Source organism: Phyllostomus hastatus, unplaced genomic scaffold (assembly GCF_019186645.2).
Source record: "Phyllostomus hastatus isolate PE091 unplaced genomic scaffold, TTU_PhHast_1.1 phas_contig_58, whole genome shotgun sequence".
In the NCBI taxonomy this organism is placed as follows: Eukaryota; Metazoa; Chordata; class Mammalia; order Chiroptera; family Phyllostomidae; genus Phyllostomus; species Phyllostomus hastatus.
Genome location: NW_025333916.1, coordinates 18,330,659 through 18,341,249, shown reverse-complemented (window position 1 = coordinate 18,341,249; position 10,591 = coordinate 18,330,659). Strand labels below are relative to the sequence as shown.

The 10,591-nt window shown below is 42.0% G+C and overlaps 1 pseudogene; it reads left to right on the top strand.

The window, feature by feature from the left end:
• The first annotated feature begins 459 nt into the window (after positions 1 to 459).
• Positions 460 to 1,431, top strand: LOC123824860 (annotated as a pseudogene).
• The last annotated feature ends 9,160 nt before the right edge of the window (positions 1,432 to 10,591 follow it).

Sequence of the window (10,591 nt, the reverse complement as noted above, 5' to 3'; positions counted from 1 at the left end):
AATGTGCTATTCTCTCTCGGGTCAAGGAGAACACTTAGGGACAAGTTAGATGCTTGACAGTATCAATGAGCTCTGCAGGAGCACCTGACAAATAAGACCTTCAAGAGATAAATGATGGAAAAAATGGGACACTGTAATAGCATAATCATAAAATACATTTTTAAAAAGAGATAAATGATGGACTTTAAAAAACAGAAAAGGGCAGCACAATTGCTACTGTACTAAAATATATGTAGGGTTCTCATTAGGAGATACTGAGCAAAAGGTCTTCATCATTGCTAAGCATAAGAAGAAATGGTCTTAAATATAACAATGATGTCAAGAATGATGTGCAGGAGGTGCCCAGGACGTAGAACTAGTGCGGCCCATGGCGTCTGACTTGGAGCTGGGTGCACTGGAGAGTGGGGGGCGGTAGTCGGGGTGGTGAGAAAAAAAGGAGGTGGCGGCAAATCTCTATAAATGGTGCCAAAGCAGGACCTGAAGCTTAAATTCCAGGAGGAAGAGCAAGTGCTGAGCTTCCATGGGCCTCTTCTTTATGAAGCAAACTGTGTAAAGGTGACCATAAAGGACAAACAAGTGAAACACTTTATACATTACAGTGGCTGGAATGAAAACTGGGGTGAATGGGTCTCGGAAAGCAGAGTACTCAAATACGTGAACACTAATCTGCAGACACAGTGAGAACGTCAAAGAGCCAGTCAGGAGCAGTATACAGAGGGGAAGATGAGGGGCTGCCCCCAGAAAGCAGACAGTAGATGCACAACAGAAAAACGCTGGAGTGAAAACAAAAAAGAACAAACAGAAAATGCCTGGAAATGGAGACGGCAGCAGGACCAGTGAGGCACCTCAGCCTCCTTGCAAGAAGAGAGCTCGAGTAGACCCCACTGTTGAAAACGGGGAAACATTCATGAACAGAGTTGAAGTCAAAGTGGAGATTCCTAAAGAACTGAAACCCTGGCTAGTGGATGACTGGGACCTCATTATCCGGCAGAAACAGCTCTTTTATCTTCCTGCCATGAAGAATGTGGATTCCATTCTGGAGGATTATGCAAATTACAAGAAATCTCTAGGAAACACAGGTAATAAGGAGTACTACGCTATCAGTGAAGTTGTGGCAGGGATAAAGGAGTACTTCAACGTGATGCTGGGCACTCAGCTACTCTACAGATTCGAGAGGCCGCAGTTTGCTGAGATCCTTGAGGACCACCCTGATGTACCCATGTCCCAGGGGCATGGAGCACCACATCTGCAGAGATCATTTGTACGAATCGGAGCAATACTGGCCTGCACACCTCTGGATGAGACTAGCCTTGCTTTATTACTGAATTCTCTTCATGATTTCCTAAAGTATCTGGCAAAGAATCCTGCAACTTTGTTTAATGCCAGCGATTATGAAGCAGGATTCCTGAGTACCACTGGAAAGCCGTGTAGGTGCTCACTTCTGCCTGATGTGGATCTCTGTGACACATTCCTGTCCTTAGTCCTCCTCTTGCACACATGGTGTACATTGAAAGTGTTAGTGTATAACTGACTTGATGTTTATTTTCTGTTTGATCTTAAACAGAGACCATAAAAAGGGTTACAGCTCCCTTTTTCTTTCTTTTCTTTTTTTTTTTTTATCATTTTAAAGTTGCTTACAGTGTATTGATGGACAACGAAGAGGCATACTGTAGAGTGTTCTATTGCCTAGTCGACAAAGTTGCTTTTGAATGCTGGTGGTTCTCTTCCTTTGATGATACGCACTTTTGTAATATGTGTTAATGCTATATGACAGATACTCCGGTCCTGTGCCAAAGGTTCAAGCCAGTGTATGTAACTGATCACACTCCCCCATTGGTGCTCCTTTTATTTTTTTATTGGTGCTTAAAGTAAAGAATGTATCCTTTGCAAGTCACCCACATTGTTCCATAAGCATTTTATCTTCCCTGAGATTGTGGAAGAGTAGTGGCTTATTCATGGTTTTTGTATTTGTATTTAATGCATGTTTTAACATGATAGATGCAATGCCTTTTGTAGCTACAGTTTTCTGGAAAAGCCAATCTTTTAGGAATTGTTTTTCAGACCTTCAATACATTTTTTCTTTAATTTCAAAAAAAAAAAAAAAGAATGATGCACAGGAAGATATAACAAAATTCAAGCTCTGAATAACTCAATCTTCTTTTTTGAGGTTGATATCAAACTGGCCCTCTAGGGGTTACGCCTGAAGCTATTGAAACCTCTTTTTATGATTCCTGTGCAGGACTGTGAGCACCATGAGAACCGGTCATTGTCATCATTTCTATGATTGTCCTTGCCATGTCCCCCCGATCAAGCATTGTGCCTGGTTGAGCATTTGACTAAAGAAAGGATGGAGAGATTCAATGACCTACTGCTTGACAGTACTGCATAGCTTATTTTTTATTTTTGAAAGTAAAGAAGTAGCCAAAAAGAAAACCACCAGCACCACCAATCTCCCCATATAATATATGGTTTGGCAAGTAAAGAAGAACCTTGGATCACAGCAAAGAGCTATGAGGAGACAATCACTGGAAACTGTGTGCACTTGGACAAGGACCAGAAGTGTTCGGGCAGATCCCAAGTTCAGCTTGTACAAGATTAGAGCAATAAATTGAGTGTATTTATCATTTAAATGAACAACAAATGGGAATCTGAGATAAGCTGACATTGAAATTCACTTCAACTTTGTACTTACAGAATGAACACTTTGCAAATGGCCTTAGGGTAATACAGTCTTTCAAATTCTTCATGTCACCCTAAGATGTGGGCCTGCACGGGAGCGGAGCCTGCACCTCAGCGAGCACAGCAGGCACCCTGGGAAGATGGGCACCCACTTCCTCTCTGGTTGCAGGTGTCGGGGGACCACCTATTTTTAAAAATGGAAAAAAACCTAAAAGGAAACTTTCTAAAAAGCAAACCGGAGGTTGGTAGAAAAACAAAGCAAAAGTGAAAAAATATATAATATTTGAAAAAAGAACAGATGATTTGGACAAGCAAAGGAGAAGAAAGCACAAGTACAAATAAGGATTCTAGGGCCTTAAGAACACGAGAGGAGGACCTTTGAAGCTCTATCGGCAGAAACAATAAAAACACTTCGATTCCCAGCCAGGGTACATGCCTGGGTTGCAGGCCAAAACCCCCAGCAACCGCACATTGATGTTTCTCTCTCTCTCTCTCTCTCTCTCTCTATCTCCCTCCCTTCCCTCTCTAAAAATAAATAAATAAAATATTAAAAAAAAAAAGAAACAATAAAAACACAATCATAGAGCAGAGGCCTCTGGGAGTCTTGAAATGTAAAGACACATCATAATCAAGCTTTATATGTACAGCATGGTGTTTTATGCTTATAGTGTGACAGCAATCTAGATTTCCTGTGACCCCCACCTTTCAAAGACAAATCCTATCTCTAAATAGGCAAAACCCAGTCATAAATACGACTTAGGAAACTGTACATGGGTCAGCTGGTCGTAGCCATCTCTGTTCCCCCAGCTCCATCAAAGTCCTTCTTCCCACTGACTCCAGAGAGCAGCCAGACTGAATGCCGCAGATGACAAGCTTGGGTCATAACCTTTCCTCTGTTCCTTCCTCACCGCTTTCTTCACCTCCTCAGTTTCAGTCTTGCACAGGAATCCTTTCTCTTTTTAACCTCCATTTCCACCATTCATTACCTCAGGCGATGTATTTTTCGTACCAACTTGACAAATATAAGGAACCAGCACCATGAGTCTCTAAAGAACTTGAATGAACCTGGGAAGTCCTCCCAGAATCTGCAAAAACCTCTTTTGGTTCTACCATAAGTAAGCACCATTAATTTTTCTATTTTCTTCCATCTTGTTTAAATATGGGTGTGTTACTTTCTAATCCTCTTCATTCCCACTGCATTTTAACTACCTTTTAAATGAAGCATCCTTTCTAAGAGTTGAACCTGACAAGTAGACGGGCCTGGTGAAACATCAGGTCAAGGCCAAGGTACCTTGTCCGGCTGCCTTTGTTTGGGTGTGCGCTGGGGCTTCAGCTCAAGCCCAACATGGGCTTCCTGTTAATATTACCAAGGTAGACTCTGTCTCAGTGTCTCTGTTCGAACTTGACTATCCCAATGGCATTGGCTTTACTTCTCTAGGGTGAGAAGTCTTGAACTGTGGCTTTCCAACCCTGTTCAAACAGCTGTGAACAGAAGTTAGGAGGGGAGGCGAATTCTCTAAGGAGGGGATAGGAGAGAACAAGAAACAATTGGTGTCTTCTCTGTAATTTGCTCCAGTCTCCCACTCTATCATGGTCTAGATAGGCAACAAGTATATTTTTGTTTCCTTTTGCCTTAAGCTCTTAACCTTCATATTTACTACAGTTATCTACCAAACTAGTTTTTAACCAGATTCTGCAAGAATTAGTGTCTAATTTTCCAACATCTGGTTATTTATTCTATGAAAAAGTGAACTTTGGGAACACCTCTCCCAGGTGTACACAGGGCAAAGAATCTTGGTACAAAGGCAGAGCAAAGTCCTATGGGTAGTGACTTCTAAATTTAATCACGTAGAACTGGCCCCAGAAAAATATTCAAGATGGTGAGGCTTGTGGTGGCCCCCCTGGGACTTCTCTCCTGCCTCCCAACAAGTTATTATAATGACTTTTGTTTGTATAGTTCTTTATAGTCGACCAACATTTTGGCACCTCAGCTCACAGGTGCCTCACCTCAGGCTCACAGACATCCCGAGAAGGGCACCATTACCACTGTCATCCCCATTTTACAGTTCAAAATGCTGGGGCTCATTCGACTGAAGGTATGGAGTAAATACTATGTACCAGGCCCAGTGGGGCTACAGCCACAAACAAGACACAGTTCCTACCTTCACGGAGTCTGGTACAGAACACTAACCACAAACAGGAAGTAGCAACACAGCCCTAAACCAGGAGGCCCCACAGCAGGCCCTGTGTCCCTAAGTGGAAACGCTTTCTGCAAGAAGTGTCACCTAATTTTTATAGGACCAGCTTAGTGAGGTAACAAGGGCTACTGGAAGAGCATTCTGGGCCCCAAGCTCATTCTCTTAAAGAGAACTATCAACTGAATGAATTTGCAATGGTGAGATTTCAGATCATATAATAAAGCCAAAAGAAGTATTTGGGCAGGCAACATGGAGGGTAATTTGGGCTACCAGGTGTCATGCTGTGGTCCCCAGATTGGATGTGCTTTTTTCTGGGGAGCCCAGACCAGCCTCCAGGATGCTTTTCTGAGTAAGGCTGTCTGAAAACAGCAGCCTTGTCTCCAGACCAGAGCACAGAGTAACTCTCTCTGACTTCTCAATAGAAAAATACACGTGTGGGTCATATCTACCACGCAGAGGGCAGCCCTTCCAGAAGTGACAACCGGGAAGATAATGTCAAAGCTTTTCAACCGCAATAATGTAATCTACTAAACTCAAGCGCTCGGAAGTGCCCCTATCAATTGTTTGTGGTCACAGGTTCAACTCAGAACAACTTTTCCTACGTCTTCAATCTCTCTGGAAAAGAAGTCTTAATCCTTCATATATTCCCTCAAATGGGGGTGCAAAGGCACCTAATCCCCCCAAACAGCAAGTAGATCTCAGAATTTTGCCCCAAGAGACCAGTCCAATATCCCCAGGGATTGTCAGGCATTATCGCCACAGCACATCTTTGATTTTTCTCTCAGTTGGACACAATAGAAAATTTAAATTATTTGGAGGAAAAATAAAACATCGCTTTCAGCTCTGCTGGCCCTCCTTTAAAAACCATCTGGGATAGCAAAATGGGTGAGATAAGTGTAAAATAACTTTAAAAGACGCCATTCCTAGAAATATTCCAGAACTGCTTCCTCATGTGGCCTGTGTGGTGGCCAGGGGTCTGCAGGCTGTCCTGGACCCAGGCCTAAGAAGTGACTCAGATGTGGTGAAGAAGCCACATGGTTGAAGAATATCCTGGCGCTGGATTTGGGAATGGCACATATTCGGTGATCACGTAAATTCTGGTCTTGTGCACATATTGTTTTACAAAATCCAGGCATGAGATCATTTGGCCTGAATGTTTTCTCTGAGGGTTTCTCACAAACACAGTTATCTGAATCGAGTTAGACCAGGGGAAAGGCATTTGGGAGATTATCTGATTGTGCATGTGGACATCTAAACAGTTCTCAGGCAGGTCAAAGCCCAAAGGTTTTCTAGAGGGCCCGAAGAGGAGGCGCCCACTGATCTCTAATCAGATCATCTCTTTCTACTACTTCATGGAGAACAAAAATGCTTTCCCCAAATCACGAACAAGCAGACAGAACAGCTACTGCTATTCTTTCAGGCAGTGTGTATTTGATTAGATGGGCGGGAGTTTTTGTTTGTTTGGGGTTCGTCTATGTTTTAGACTATTCAGAAAAAGAAGAGTCTCCAATATTGCTCACCTTTTTTTTTTTAAGGTTTAAGTCTAGTTCATTTATGTTTTAGGTTTAAATCTTATTTATTTATTTATTTATTTATTTTTGCTCATAGTGTTTTGTTTTTGCTTTTGTGACAGCTTATGTGAATTTTATTGGCTTGCTTAGATTGCTCCTACGTTTAAGTAGGATTTTGCATCACAGGTAAGGTGTCACGAAACACTGGAGCTTCCAGTCTGCAGCACTGCACCTTTCTAGGAGAGAACAGTTTGACTGACCACTTGCATCAGAATCTCCTGGGGAGCCCAGTTAAATCAAAGTTTCCGGGGTTCCTCCCCAAGAGCTTCGTTCACTAGGTTTGGGTCCCACCCAGGGACCTGCAGGTATTTCAATGGCCCACTCCACTGTGCTCCACAGAACCCCCAAATAAAGTGGTCATTTTCTAACTCTCCTACATCCTCTGCTTGATTCTGGTCAGAATTTTTTTTTTTGTAACGTAGCAGCTTTTTCAGACTAAGATGTTAGCATTCATCAGAAAGGTAGGATATATTTTGGCCTATTAACAGTGTGGTGTATTTAACTGAAGGCCAGGAAAGAGGCTGACATCCTCTTGGTTATCAGTTTCTTGAGTGAAAAGAGGGAGGATCAGGCATCCTAACGGCAGCTCTGCAGGGCAGTGGGGTGGGGGACAATGTCCACCGAGAGGGCGGCCTGTGAAAGGGCCAGGGAGTGTGGGCTTTGTCTTCCCCTTCATCTGTGAAGTGTTCCAGGTCAGCTCTGCAGTGAAGAGGCTTGTTTATGGGGAGAGACTCAGAAATTCAGTGTTCACATTTTAGCAGGAAGATAACGGCAAATTTTATGAAGTGTTGAAAGTATAGATAAAGAATGTGCACCCCAACATTAAGAACCCTAAAAATGGGGAATACACATTGAAGTTTGAGCAATGGTTTAGGTGTATCTAAGAGCAACACTGAATGGCACAGCTGGTAATAAATTTAAGGTGCTTATTATCCTAAGAAATATGCTATAAATAACTTTGAATAAATAAACTATAAATATATTAAGAAATTTGGGGATTGCAGACCTATGTCAAGTTATTAAGGAAATTAGTGATATTTGAAATGCATGCCCCAATTTTGCAGTTGATTTCCTTGAAGAACAATGGAAGCATTCCCACAATTTTCTTTGAAGTCACAGACCCAAGTAGGAGGCTTCGTGTCCTCAGTTCTCCAGGAGTGCTCATCTGTTGTCTGGCAGAAGCCGTGCAGCAGACATAGCAGGACCTGAAGTTTCTTTCTTTTTTTTTTTACATGTCAAAGTTTTATTAAACTCATTACTAAGGAAACTGACAAATGATAAAGCTGGCTCTAAGGAAATTCATACATAACACTGCTGGAATGAAATTGCTAAATTAGATACAAAGCTGGTTAATATAATCTGGGGCAAAACCCCCTAACCCTGTAACTTTCATAGTTTTCTTTTCTAGTAGAGGCCCTGAATTTTTAATATTTTCTCCTGCTTACCAGCTGTGAAATGTTGGGTAAGTTATTTCTCCTTCTGGGCCTCAGTGTTCTCATTTGTAAAATTAAAGAAATATGTGTGGAATACTTCCTACAAAACTGTCATGAGAAGCACGGCCGGGTTCGTGCACCTGACCGTCGTGAGGTGCGGTTCTGGAGTGTGGCACCTCAGGCCAAGTTGTGAGCAACCCAGGTGTCCTGTGTATCTGGCCATGCACAGTAATTTCAGTCTAGATAGTCAGAATGTTCACACCAAAAACATATGTTAAAATAATGGGTTAAAACCTGTATTCACTAGCAAATTAAAAATACAATTTAATTCATTTATTTCTGAGTTTTAAAAAAATTTATGGTAAGTGCTCTGACTTTGTTTAGCAGAGAAGCAACTCATTAAAGAAGAAATGCAAAGTGTCTACATTTGGGAGTTCACATTGACTACATTAGGTGGGCGGGGGGCAGATGTGACAAAGCCTCCCTCCTCTACCTCCCCTTCTGGCCGGGTGGTTGAGGTGGAATCGGGCTTCCTCCACAAGGGAGGCCCAAACCCTGAAGATCCGGGCCCTGAGGAAGAGAACATGACCTGGAAGCTCAGGCTGACTGCCTGGCAGTGCTCATAAACTATAAAAGGCCCAATTAATTCTACTCCATTCCAAACACACACAACCTTTCTGTTCCCAAATGCAGTTCTGCACTGTGTATGCTGTTTCCCCACATGGTTCCAACGGGGAGTTAAAGAGTTCCCATTTCTATTAGAACTCTCCTGGTGCTGACAAAATGGCATTGTGAGACAGCTTTTCTCCTGCCGTTAATAGGCTCCCAAAAGGGAGCTTGAGCAGCATGTTGAAACTCAGGTGTCATCTCAGTAAGCAACTGAACACAGGCGTTTGGATGCACAGAGAGACAAACCATTCTCCTCTGGCTACTGAAACGCTGTGGGGAATTCCGCTTGTTCACCTGCTGCCGGGCCAGAAAGGGGCATGTGCGCCCTTCACACCGAAGGCACCCTGGGTGCTGGTTTGGGCCTGTCTGGTAGCTTGGCCTCTTTGGTGGCAGTTTCTTACACCTTCGATGTTAACTGCATTTTCTTGCCATTTTCCCCAACTATCAGTTTATTTTTACTATGTAACATTAGAAAAAGGGAAAAATTTTAAAGAACACAGTTATCTAATAATTTCAAACTAAATCTTTTCTCATGAAAGTTTTCTTCTAAAACTTTCATGGTAGTGACTATTTTTGTAATACTTTACAGTTTATAATGTTGAGTACTTTCTTCAATCTTCATATCAAACCTGTGAGAGAGGCAGGACAAGAATTATAACTCCTGTTTCACAGACTAGAAAACTGAGGCCAAAAAGTTTAGAGAGGCCATAAAAAGACATCCTGGTTGTTTGTTCCAAATAACTACAAATATCTCCTTTCAAAGACAAAACATGCTTTTCAGCTCCCTGTGGCTTCCCTGAATTGTAAATTATTGTCACAAAGAAATCCCAGAGAAGTAAAATCTGTTGTACATGTTCTGATATGGTTAAACCCTACTGCAACAAATGCTATTATTTCAAAGAAGGTAATTAGAATAATAAGAGTAATTTATATTATTTATGATGTACCGGGTTCTGCATTAAGTGCTTTATAGGTTTTGTCTGATTTAATCCTCACAACCTCCCCAGGCAGGGAGAAAGCATTATCTCTGTACTTCAGTTAGGGAAATTAGGCTTGGAGAGATCTAGAGACTTTTCCAGAACTAGAGAAGCGATACTGTTGGGTCCAGTAATGCACCTAACTCACTTTGACTCCAGGTCCAGCACTCTTAAGCAGTGCCTTCAACAAAGCTCATTTTCTGTCCCTGCTGATGACACAAAATAAATGTGTTCATATTTCTGTCTACAGTGAATTGTCTTTGTCAGAAAAGTTACATTGTACTACACTGCTGGTATGAATGCAAAATGGTCCTGTCACTTTAAAAAATAGCTGGTCGGTTTCTTATAAGACTTAGTGTGTGAAGCAGTCATCCCACTCCAGGTATTAACTCAAGAGAAATAAAAACACTTGTCTGCAGCAAGGTCTGAATGGGAATATTCATAGCAGCATTATTCATAAGAGTCCCAAACTGGGAACAACCCAAATGTCTATGAACTGGTGAATGGGTAAACTGGAGTACACCCATGTGGTGGAATACTACTCAGCAATAGAAAGAAAAATCTACTGATAGAAGCAACAGCATCAGATGAATTATAAGAGCATTATGCTGAAAAAAGCTTTGTGTCACATGACTCCATTCATAATGACAAAACAGGGGGGAGGAAGCTGGGGGCGGCAGAGGGTAGTGACTAAAAAGGGTTCAGGGAATGTTTGAGATTTGGAAATACTCTGTATGTTTATCGTTGTAGTATTTCATGAGTTCATACATTCATCAGAACTCATCCAATATTCTACTTAAAATGGTGAGTTTCACTGTATGTCAGCTATAACTCAGGTAGCCTGACTTACAAACAAAGTCTTGAAATGGGCTTGAGCTTCTGCCCTGCCACTTTCCCAAAATATTTGACTAGGAGCTATTGTGAGGGCAAGGTCACACTGCGTGGCTGTCACACTGCTTCATTTGCTCATACAGTAGTAGTTACCTTTCAACTCCCCTCATCCCTTCAGAAAATACTGTAACTGTCTACTCCTCTTCTTCTCAAACACTGTCCCATCACTCAGG